Below are 11,312 nucleotides of genomic sequence, written 5' to 3' on the forward strand. Positions count from 1 at the left end.
TGCAAAAGACACGAAATTGTTTCAACAGGTGTGTTATCTCGGCTGAATTAAGCACACCCAATAGCCAGAGTTGACTAAGCTGCTTGCCCTCGTGCAGTTACAGAAAGTAGCCACACAGTGGCCAAGAATGCCCTAAAGTAGCCCATCTTTTTTTTCTTTAGCACCACGTTGTCATCACAGCTCTGTAGACATGTGCAGCATATGATGCCACGGAGAAAAAGGTTCATCTTCATTTTCTGTAGAAGGTTCAGGGGAACCTCAGACTGTGACGGAAGTTTATCCTGCAGCAGCAACCTAAACTTCAGTTTCAAAACTATCACAAGTATCAGCAGCTTCATGTTCTACCCAAGCTCGGTTTCTGGCAAAGAAACGTGCGAGAAAAAAAAATATGCTGCGACAAGCTGCACTTCCACAAAACAATGACCACCAACCGATGCACTTCCATAAAGCCTTCCCTCGGTAGAAGTGCATGCAAGAGCGTAACTGGAAAACTGACGTCGAAATCAAATTTAAAGCAACAGTAGGAAATCCAGTGTCATCCCCTAAGCACCACCTATCTGTCACCCCTCCAACACGTCACCATAGGTAGGCGGCCACCCAACCACCATCACCAATTTCCTCTCAGAATCCACCCTCCCCAGCCCACATTCTCCCTCCAATCCTTCCAACCACATGTCGGCACCGAAAACGGATCAATGCAACTGCAAGCATTTTAGTGCGGAAGCACTCGTACGCTCGCCAACACCGATTAAGAATCTTGTCACCATGCGTACGTGTGATCTTGTGTCGTTGCCTAGAAACCCGAGTTACTCGGGTAACCTCTGATAAGTTCGGAGGAGCTTCACTCCACCTGCGCGAGAGGTTGCTCGGGAAGAGAACACGGGTCACTCAGTCCCTACCAGTCATACCCTTGAGGCGGTGCTTAAGTGGCCCTCTTGTTTAAGAATGAACACAGCCTAACTACGTCGAACCCCTACCAAACTTGTTTGGTCAAACTGCGTGCATGAAGGCAAAATTGTCACTGTAACTTCTCAGCATTACCTGCATTACCTCGGCATTTTTCTTAAAAATAAATGATTTCAGCTGTGAAAACTCCTCAACGCTCTCGCCTTGACAATCATCCCTGAGAGAGTGCACGGCACCACTACGTGCTAAACTAGTTCAGCTGCTCAATAGTGTTATTCGCGTCATTTTGTGCTGCTCATTATACTATTTTCAGGTCGGATATAGGAGAATGCACCGATATACCGCTGAAACGATGTAATGCCGGCAGTCACATGCAATCTTTGTACTTCCACCGCTTGTGTAGCACCTCCAAAGTGGGGTCTTTATAAAGTGAACAAATAATGATTTATTGTTATTAACATTTGTTGTATACGCCCTCCATATCGATCCTATTGTTTGCCTTTATTTTTATTTGTTTTGCTATTTGTGCATGATATGAAAAACAATGGAGCAATCAAAAATCTGCGACGTGCAATTCAGCGTCTGGAAACGTGATCTAGAGGGGCCTGATTTCATAAACAGAAGCAGATTTATCGAACGTGACAGATTAAGAGCACCAGTGTTGCGCAGATAAATTATGACTGGCCTTGGCCCGCAGAAACATTACAGATACCACGTGCAAGCAGCGTGCTTTGATGCAAACAGGAACGCTCGCGTAGTTAACAGACTATGCGATTGAAGTGAACTTCGAACTAGGAAAGCATTTCGTGGTCCTCCTTACCCAAAGATTTTGCCCTGTTTCCTCATCGGCGTAGTGGCGAGGAAAGCGACATTCGGCTTTTTTCCACGGCATGCCCGCGGAGCCTGCTCGGCAGCGCTCTCAGTTCAGGACGAAGAAGACGACCGTAGACACCAGGGGCACTGCGTCGAGGTGGCACACTCAAATGTTAATAAAAGCATGAACAAGAAAATTCCGGTGGCATGCTATACGAGAACAAGCTCAAGTTAAAAAAAATAAGGGTGCCAAAAGCCCCGCCCCAACATAGACACTCACCAGAGTGGAGGCCAGCGTCCACGAGCGCAATGGCTAGCCTCCCAGACTATGGCAGCGTCTTCATTTGTTCGGTGAGCTCAGGCCTCCCCACTATGAAAAGAAACCAGTTTTAGAAATCACTTGGTTATCGACTTGCAGCTACTAACACATGTCATCGTGGCCTACACGGTTATCTAATTTTGCCTATAGTCTTTAGAAAATGCATTCTGCACGCTCCCCAGCAGTTTCATATGTGACCGTCTTGCTTGGCAGGCACAGCTTATTAGTAGCAAATGATGAACACAGCAGAAAGGCAGGCACAGCTTATTAGTAGCAAATGATGAACACAGCAGAAACGTGTGGTGAGCACAGCAGCCTGACTAGGCACGCCTTACTAGTTTTTGAAGGTTAGCTGCGCTGCATCATCCTGTAAATCATGCCCCCCCCCTTCGTTTTTCGTGCAGATAACTAGGCGAAGCTGATGAAGGTACCTGCTTTACAGCTTTCTCACAAAAAAGAATTAAATGAAACGCCCGGCTTAACACCCATATCTCACTAAACATATTTTGCGCTGATTAAGCAGTTTCCTAGTTAAAATGACTAAACTGAACGACACTGCGAATATTTAAAATACGGGCGTGCTCAGAGATATCTACCGAAATCAAAAGCTCAAAAATCAAAATGTTTCAAAGCCTGTATGCATGTTTGACAGGCTGTATGTCAGGAAACCTTTAAATTTAGGCACAACCATGCACGCCTATTCAAGTGAGTAAAATCTCTGAGTAGTGCTGTACACGCTATTTATATTTGACGATTCGCGGAACTCACATGCAGTGCGAAAACCAAGTCTAGTTCGTAGTCTGACCTTATTCGAGGCTCTAAACCCTCGCTCAGTTTTCGAGAAAAAGAAATAACGCATTACTGGCTCACTTAGTCGATGTACATTTAAGCACGCCACGAACGCCGACTAAAAGCTTTGGTTGCCAAGTTATTAGCGACAGAGGGAATGAGTTATGTTTTTTACTTTTCTCAAAACCGTGAGAGAAGGCTTTGTCTCTAGTTCCCAGTCGAACCGAAAAAGCTCAGACTGGGTACCAAGCTAGCTGTCTTGGGTTTTGAGTGTTCTGCATCGAATTTAATGTTAGTACGCAATTCTGGATATACCCGGGCTTTTCTTCAGTTCTTTAGTCGTGGATTTCAGGCCATGAACGATGGAGTCATGCAAAGTCATGGGCAGTCGTCCTCACCTTCAGCCTGTGTGCAGCCACGGGGCTGTGGCGGTACGCGCTGCTGGACGAAAACCGGAGGTCGATATGGCGCCCACGTGATGGTAACACTCCAGGCACAGGCTCAGCATCCAGCTGTCAATCAGGATGAAATAAGGAGAGCTTTGGTGGTGCACTTCCAGCGCACTTGTCAGGTATTTAAAAAAATATCGGGGGTTTGATATAGTATAGTATGGTATGGTACGGCATGGTATGGTATGGTACGGTACGGAGTAGTGTGTGGCATGGTTTGGTGTGATGAGGTTTAATGTCCCGGAGCTACTCAGACTAAGAGGGACGCCGTAGTGGAGGGTTCCGGATAAATTTGGACGACTTGGGTATCTGTAGCGGTTCGCGAGATCGCACAGCACACGGGTGCTTTTTGAGTTTTGCCTCTATCGATAAGCTGCCGCCGGGGTTGGACTGAATTCGATTCTTACGACTCAGTAGATGAGCGCCCTACACATTGAAGTTATTGCGGCATGTGTAGGGTCGGCGAAAATTTTCCAGGCCACAGGGTCTTCTTTTGAGCACTACAGTGAGGATGTTACGGTATCCCGAAACTCAGGATGTCTGTAGATAGTAGAAGAGGTATCATTCTAACCTGTGAGAACTTTGAAAACTTTATCGGCATCGTAAGTGGCAGGATATACCGAAGAAAAGCAGACCCTGTGGCCTGGGAACATTCGACCGAACTATACCACAATCGTATTATATATATGTATAAACTAATCGCATATATATTAAGCTCCGGATATCCCAAATCGATTTTCCAGAGACGGCTACATAAGAACACCAACAGGAAATAGGAATGTCTTACAAGCAATAAAAAGGCAACAGGAGAGGATATCAGCATAAACGATCTGTATCGCACTCCTAGTCACGTGGGAAAAAAGTATTAAATGCGGGAAAATTTAGGAATATAATGCATTTTGCTTTATAGTATTTCATCAGCACAATGCAGTGTAATTAAAAGCCGGAATAAAACTTCAAGCTGTCACTGAAGCAGGGTCTCGAAACAGATGGCATGAAAACAAACGAGTCCGGTCTATCAAGTGCCTTGCCCTTATAAAAATGGCCTATGCACAGTCCGTAGACTTCTTATAGACTTATCTTTCTATAGATAATTTTTTCGATTCGTAGTCTAAAGACTTGTCTATAGACAAAAGTCTACTAAAAGTGTATGGTCCTAAATATGTAGATTGTCTATAGTCTGTAGCATTTAACTGCCTATGGGCTGTTCTCTAGGTTTCGTTTGTAGAGCGTCCATAGACGTTATAGGCAGAAGCTTATGAAGAATCTAGTATTTAGTGTCTCAAGTTTTTCTAAGGGTTGGGAACCGAAGCTCCGGTAAGGATGGTGTGAAAATAATGTAAATACCTTTTGGGCTAGCTATGTCCATGGGGGCGTTCCAGGCTCAATAATGAAAAACTTCACAGCTATGCAAGTGAAGTCCCTTGCTTCCATTTACCGTAGCACTATAATCGTTTCAAGCATATGAAGAAACCCGCACACCCAACAATTCTGGACAAAAGTATTTTTGAGCGGGGAACAGTATAAGAATCCATATATGTATCTACATACCACCCGACGGCTAGACCCTTTTTTTTTTTGCTATCATCAAAAATGTTCCCCATCAGTTGTCTATGCTACTGCCGTCTTAACTACTGGATGCGAGGGATGGAAATATCTCAAAACATTTTGTTGCATATCATAAGAACGGACCATTACCTCCAATATTTACATAAAAGTATCTTACAATTTTTAAATACCCAATATTTTTGTCCTTGAATGTTTAACATGGCTATGTGGACTGCAGCAAAGCCAGGCTGTAGCACTCATTTCATGTTAAAGTTCACCTAGGACTGCTTGCAGGTTATCTGCAAGACGAGAGAGCTGCTTTCCGTTCATTGGCTCTTGTGCATGTAACATTATAGTTCCTCAAACATATGAATGTCACTTCTACCTGATGGCAAGTATGCTGCTAGCACATGTGGACGTCACGGTTCTTGTTAACTATTTCGTTTTTTTTTCTGTACATGTAAAGACAGTACAATGTAGCAAACAGACTCAGAAACGACATAGCATCAGCTAATTGCAATCATTACTGTTCACCGACGAAACGGAAAATTCACAATTATAGTGCACATTGTGTGCTTCCCTGCCATGCAATGGGGCAGCGGTGGCCGACCTGAAGCACTGACTCTTGGCAGTGTGAGGAAAACCTTCGTCCCCACCTTTCGAGATGGCACTGTCTTTGTTGGAGTCCTAAGCGCTTATTTATATGGTTCTAAAGCAACTCACGGGACTCCCAAGGCATGACTGATGTTATTCGTGATTTTGCTAGACAAGAAAAAAAAAAACAGGAGGTTTCGCGACGAAGCATTGACTGCTTTCTTGATGACAGCTTAAATAATCAAGTGCTCAAAGAAACCCAGCGTAGTTCACGCCGCTACGCATAGAGGATGCCACAGGTCCTTAACCCACCGAGCAGCGCAGTTCCTCGTTGCACATCGCTTATTTTTCGTGCGGCGCCAACCAAGCCCTAGAAATAGGGAAACGTGGCCTCAACCGCTGCTGCTGTAATAAAGAGACATTCTTACCCTCACGTACGGGGGTGGCCGCTGAAGGCATGTATGTCTGCTGAGGCGATGGTGGCTTTCCAGGATGACCGCCACAATTGAGTCCTTCTCCTTCGCTGCAGAGAGGCGGGTGATGGGAAGCAAAACGTGATTTCCAGGGCGACGAGTGAACACAGTGGGCGTTACAAAACTATTTCATTGGTACCTTATTTCAACAGGCTCACATCTGATGTTTTCGTGATTGGCTGGAACTAAGCAATTGGGAAGTGTGCTGTTGCATTAGCTGACCGGGGAGACCGATAAAAAATTTCGAAAAATACCAGAGAATTCAAGTGCTGACGTGGAGGAATGCGAAAGCACTGTAATGCGGGTTTTATTCAAAACGCCAGTACGCAACCTGCTCTTTTATTTTTGCTTCTTTGCAATATTAACTTTGTATTTTCTTTTTATATTTATTATTTATTTTATTTCCATTTATTTTTTTTTGTTTTTTACTGTCTTTTTATGTTAGTTTGCTATTCACGTTCAGGTGCTTGTCGACGCCTGCGGGTATTGTGTCGTTGAAGTGTAATTAATAACAATTCATCAAGCTAAAGTTTTCCTCAAAAAGATCTCATCACGCACTGCCTAACATGTTAATCAAGCTTTCCCACATATATCTTTACAGAATGACAGAATCGTGCGGAGAAGCTACGTCGACGTCCGTGGCTCTGGCCGCTTGCCTGACAAGCTTCAGTTAAGTAGATGCTCATCGTTTATGAGTTAAGGCTTGTACATTGTGCCTGACATTCCACTTGTTGGAGAACGGACGAAGGAGCAACAGCTGCGTCTAGTGCATGGACAAATCGGCTGGCAGACTTCCTCACCTTCCTCACCTCCCCGATGTCGGGATCCATGGATCGGTGCTGGGCGAAATCAGGAGGTCAGGGGTGCCCACGTGATGATAACGGTCCAGGCAAAGCAGCCACACCTTGCACCAACAGTGACGGCAGGCTCACCACGGAACCGGCCTGAGCATCAAGAGAGAGGACGTTAGTGTCCCGTTTTCAGCCCGAATGTGAAAGTGTCAGCCTGAATGTGCCCCATTTTAAGGAACAATCTCATCAAAAACGGCTTTTAGTACAACATTTACGTTACTGGCTATGGCTGCAATGAAATTTAAATCATAGGGATATAGGCCCCGAAACACCACATGCCTAGTGAGACATCGCAATCGTGGGTTTATTCAAAATACCTTCTCACTAATTTAGGGAATCCGGGGATCTTTTACATGAGCTCACATCGCAGAGTGCTCGGGCGCCTTTTGAGTAACAGGATATGTAGTTATTTTTGTTACACGTACGTATTTACTCTACCGGGGCCATAATTTAGCGTCACAAAGGAGCATTACTAATCACCAAGGGAATATAAAAGGTTCAGAAAAGTCATCCACGTACCCGTCATGGAGGCCACAACGTGAGGCTGACGTCAGGCAGGTACAGGTATCTGCAGAAGACACGAAATGGCCTTAACGAGTGTGTTATCTCGTCTGCATAAAACACACACAATAGCAATCTTTGCCTAAGCCCTCCACCAGTTTTGTAACGTATCCGCACATAGGCCAAGAGTAGCCAAAAGCAGCCCATCGTTTTCTTTTGGTGCCAGATCTGTCACAACTGGCCTGTAAACCTGCACATTATATAATGCAACATAGAAAATGTTTCATCTTCATTTTCTGCAGAAGGTCGCTGGTACTCATGCTGATTGTTCAGAGCGGAGCGACTTCAAGCATGACGTCCTAACAACCAGACACGCGGATTCGTAGAGTATCAATCCGAACACAATGATGACACTCGTGTCATCGCCATTTCCCTCGCCCCCATTCTATTGCCCCTCTTCCTCGCTGCGTCTGTCACGGTGGACCCATGCCTTACATGTATGAATACGGACCAATGGATAAGTGACTGCGTAGGCCACTTAACCCTCGTTCTCGCTACCGCACCAGACTACTCGAAAACTCGGCAAAAGGCACCCCTTCCCGCCGTCACTAAATATCCCACACACATTGCCATTTCTTAGCACGCCAAAGATGATGAGCAAGTCAGAAGTCAATAGCAGCCCGAAGCAATAATTGCGAGCAGGTGCGTTTTGTGCGACGTCGTGCAGACGGGGGGCCAACGCAACCTCGTTAGTCTTTGCTCAAAAGGTGACGAAAGTGTGCCAAGCTGCCGCAACCTCGCAGCAGCAGCAGCTTTGTGGGCTGAGGTGCGCACTGAACCACCAACACAGGCACCTTTGGTCCTGAGCATTTTGAGATCTCTCTGTAGGCGGCTATCCAAGTCTCACTATCTTCGCGGGCGCCCAAACCGTGGCAGTCGACGAGAAGCCACGACAATGGAGTGCATATTGCAACCATGCAAAACGAAGAGGGACGAAGAGAAAAAAGCACAGTACAAATATGTGTCCCTCGTACTTTTGCGCGGCTGAAATATGCACTAAAATGATAACCGCCAACCAGACCGCCTTTGCCTGTTACTAATGCTACGATTCCAGGCGACCCAACGCAGCTCCGTCTATGCATGCGAGAAAAGCAGCAGGCACAGCAGTCAAAGTCGGCTCCGCATACAATATAGGGACACAAAAGAAACCTTGAAGACGTCAAACACGGAGCAGCTGATGCTCTCTGCTGCCGCCCTTTTCTATATCTGTGTCAGACTTGCACAGCTGCGTCTCACTCAAACCATGATCATCTATCTACCCAAGGTGTTACCCTGAATTCGTGCACATATTGGAGAGGGGCGCTGTGCATGCAAGAAGAAATAACAGGACGGTTATGTGCAGTGACGCCGTAGTGAAGGGCTCCGGAAATTTCGTCCACCTGGAGTTCTTTAACGTGCACTAAACTCGAACAATACACGGTCGTCTATAATTTTAAAGCCAGCCGCCGTGGCCGTGGTCAAACTGCTTATGATGCCAGTTCAAGGCACAGCGGCACCGCCCTAACGGGCGATAAGTGCTGATTGTCTTTTCGATTGTTCTGCCCTTTTGTACACTGCGCGCCCGAATCGATTAGAGGAAGAACGCGACACCAATACACGCAGCGTCTTCTTACTGTTTCCATCGTATATGCAAATTATCGTCTGCATTCAGTGAATGCTGTTATGGTTGATTCGCCTTGTGGGGGCTTAACGTCCCCAATTACTTGAGGCCACGAAGGACACCGTATATGATGGCGCCTGATCAACTTAGCTCTCCTCGGGTTCTTTTACGTGCGGCGACATCACACAGCACGCAGGCAGTTTTGCATTACGACACCTTCGAAACGCGGAGTAAGCAAGCCAACTTACGCTGTTCAGGATGGTCAAACAGCCTTAATCAGCTCCTCAGCATAAAGGGGGGCATCCAAGCCACGGATGGGCTTTGCGAACATGCATGTATACCCAGCACTGTTAGCTGCTGTCTACTGCTATGCATCTATACTCTAGAATAATGAAATTCTTTAGTTTGGAATGTCGCAACAATCTCTTATTTGATTAGTAGCAAGCTAGTACTGAGATGAGGAACTGACGCTACCTCAAGAGTGCATGTATAAAGTGTTGATCCAAAGTCCTCGGGACACATGTTCTGCTTTTCAGGCCAGTAGTGACCATTTCCTTTGTCCGCGAAATCTTGTACCCTCTATGGATTGACAGAATAATAAGCGCACAGGACAACACACACAAGAGCAGAGGAAGACACGGACTGGCGCCAGTCCGTGTCTTCCTCTGCTATTGTGTGTGTTGTCCTGTGCGCTTATTATTCCGTCAATTTGCAATGCACCATCTAGCCCGTCAGCAGGTGTTGTTAACCTATATAGATTGATGACAAGTCTCATCTCGAGGATCCTGGTGCTATTATAGTACGATTATAATAGTACTTTAATTACCCCAGCACGTGGGTCCACGTGCGTTTTAAAGGTTAATGAATCCCCGCCTCGAAAATAAGAGAATTTATTTATTTGCTTGCAAGGTGCATATCTTTAGATTACATGACGCACTATGCATTCTTTGCGAAATTCGAATTAGGCTGCACAGATCTTCATTCCATGATATGTTAAACTAGCTGATGCCATTTTCTTTTGTTCAATTATTCTTTCCATACACATCGTACCATGTTTCTAAAGATATGAGCATATTTGTCTGCAACGCTAGACCAGGAGGCTTGCCGCAAATTAAGTAATTAATGGCAGAACTGCTGTGATAAGAACACCGTGCTCCTGCCTCTCTTGCTTCAGTGATTGTGAAGCTTCATCCGAATCCAAAAAGGGTTCGTGAATTCCAGTACCTCACTTAAATAGCCAATCTGCTTGCTCCGGAGAGGACAACAGAAGCTGATATGGACAAAATTCCTCGCGGATGTACACAAATATATTAACATACCCGAGGAATGTAAACATCTTCTCCACTCGACTTTATTAACTACTTATTGCTTTGAAATTATTTTAACTCTATTTTAAACTATTGTACTGCTTGTCTTCTAAAGCCGAACATATCAAGATTGAAAATCAAGCACGTATTACCGAAGTGCACTAATATTAGCTATTAAATAAAACTCCTGTCTGTGTGGCCACTTTGTTGTCACTATAATTCCATTGTTTTGAAGAATGCACCTACTAGCACAGCTACCCACTTTATTGACCTCCGTTTGGTCAAGTGAAGTCTTATCGGTATCGGCACTATTTTAAGCCTGATGATGCTTAAGGTGAAGAGGAAGATTGGTGTAGACTCCTGAATGGAAGATGGGTTAGGCTGGAGCTAGAGCAGGCTCCGAAAGATATTCTGAGAGATCACAGGGAACACTCTCGCGTTATCAAGAATCTCAATCAGCGAAATTGCCACTAAGCGGCCCAAAAATTCCAGAGATATTGTCGCTAATCAAGGCTACCGACTCCCTGATGCGTGGTACAACTATTATCGTGTGTACCATTGACCAGACATTGCTGAATTCCGGAACGCCTCATATACGTGACAGCCTGGCTATGCACATTGCAGCGAAGCGTGATCGCTGCGCCACCATTCATCGATTACTTGTTTCCTGGAGACTCATGCAGACTAGTGAATACTGCTAGCATTTGACCACAAGGCTGCTGCAAGAGGACCTCCTGCTTTCGGCCGACCAGTAGCCTGTGTGAAGCTAAGGCCCTCATGAGTTTGCTGTAGAAACCGAAAACACGCTGATAAAATGCGCCGAGCAGACAACGCTGGGGGGGGGGGGGAAGCGGTTGCTGTCTGCTCAAGCCTCGCTTGCAGAAGACTTAAATTTTTGTGTGCAGCTCTCATGAAAGAAACGGTGTTTTGCGACACCCTTGATTTAAGCTCACAACTGCGACTTTATGAGTGCAAAAAAATAGAGTTTAGATAATTTCTACAGCCTCGCAATTCTCAAGCCTCCATAAAGAAAGCGGCCTTAAGCACTCCTCGCACGCTGTCCTGCGGAAAGTGTAGAAGTTAAGAACAGCGTTACCTTTTC

At 45.5% G+C, this 11,312-nt stretch overlaps 1 long non-coding RNA gene across 1 annotated transcript; it reads right to left on the minus strand.

Annotated features, from left to right (window-relative positions):
* Positions 1-1,740: 1,740 nt before the first annotated feature.
* On the minus strand, positions 1,741-3,309 carry LOC144100056 (uncharacterized). Its single transcript, XR_013307505.1, has 3 exons — positions 3,226-3,309; positions 2,000-2,089; positions 1,741-1,866 (listed from the first exon to the last, which is right to left on the minus strand). It is a non-coding gene; the product is annotated as an uncharacterized LOC144100056 (long non-coding RNA).
* Positions 3,310-11,312: the final 8,003 nt, after the last annotated feature.

Source organism: Amblyomma americanum, chromosome 8, assembly GCF_052857255.1.
Source record: "Amblyomma americanum isolate KBUSLIRL-KWMA chromosome 8, ASM5285725v1, whole genome shotgun sequence".
NCBI lineage: Eukaryota > Metazoa > Arthropoda > Arachnida > Ixodida > Ixodidae > Amblyomma > Amblyomma americanum.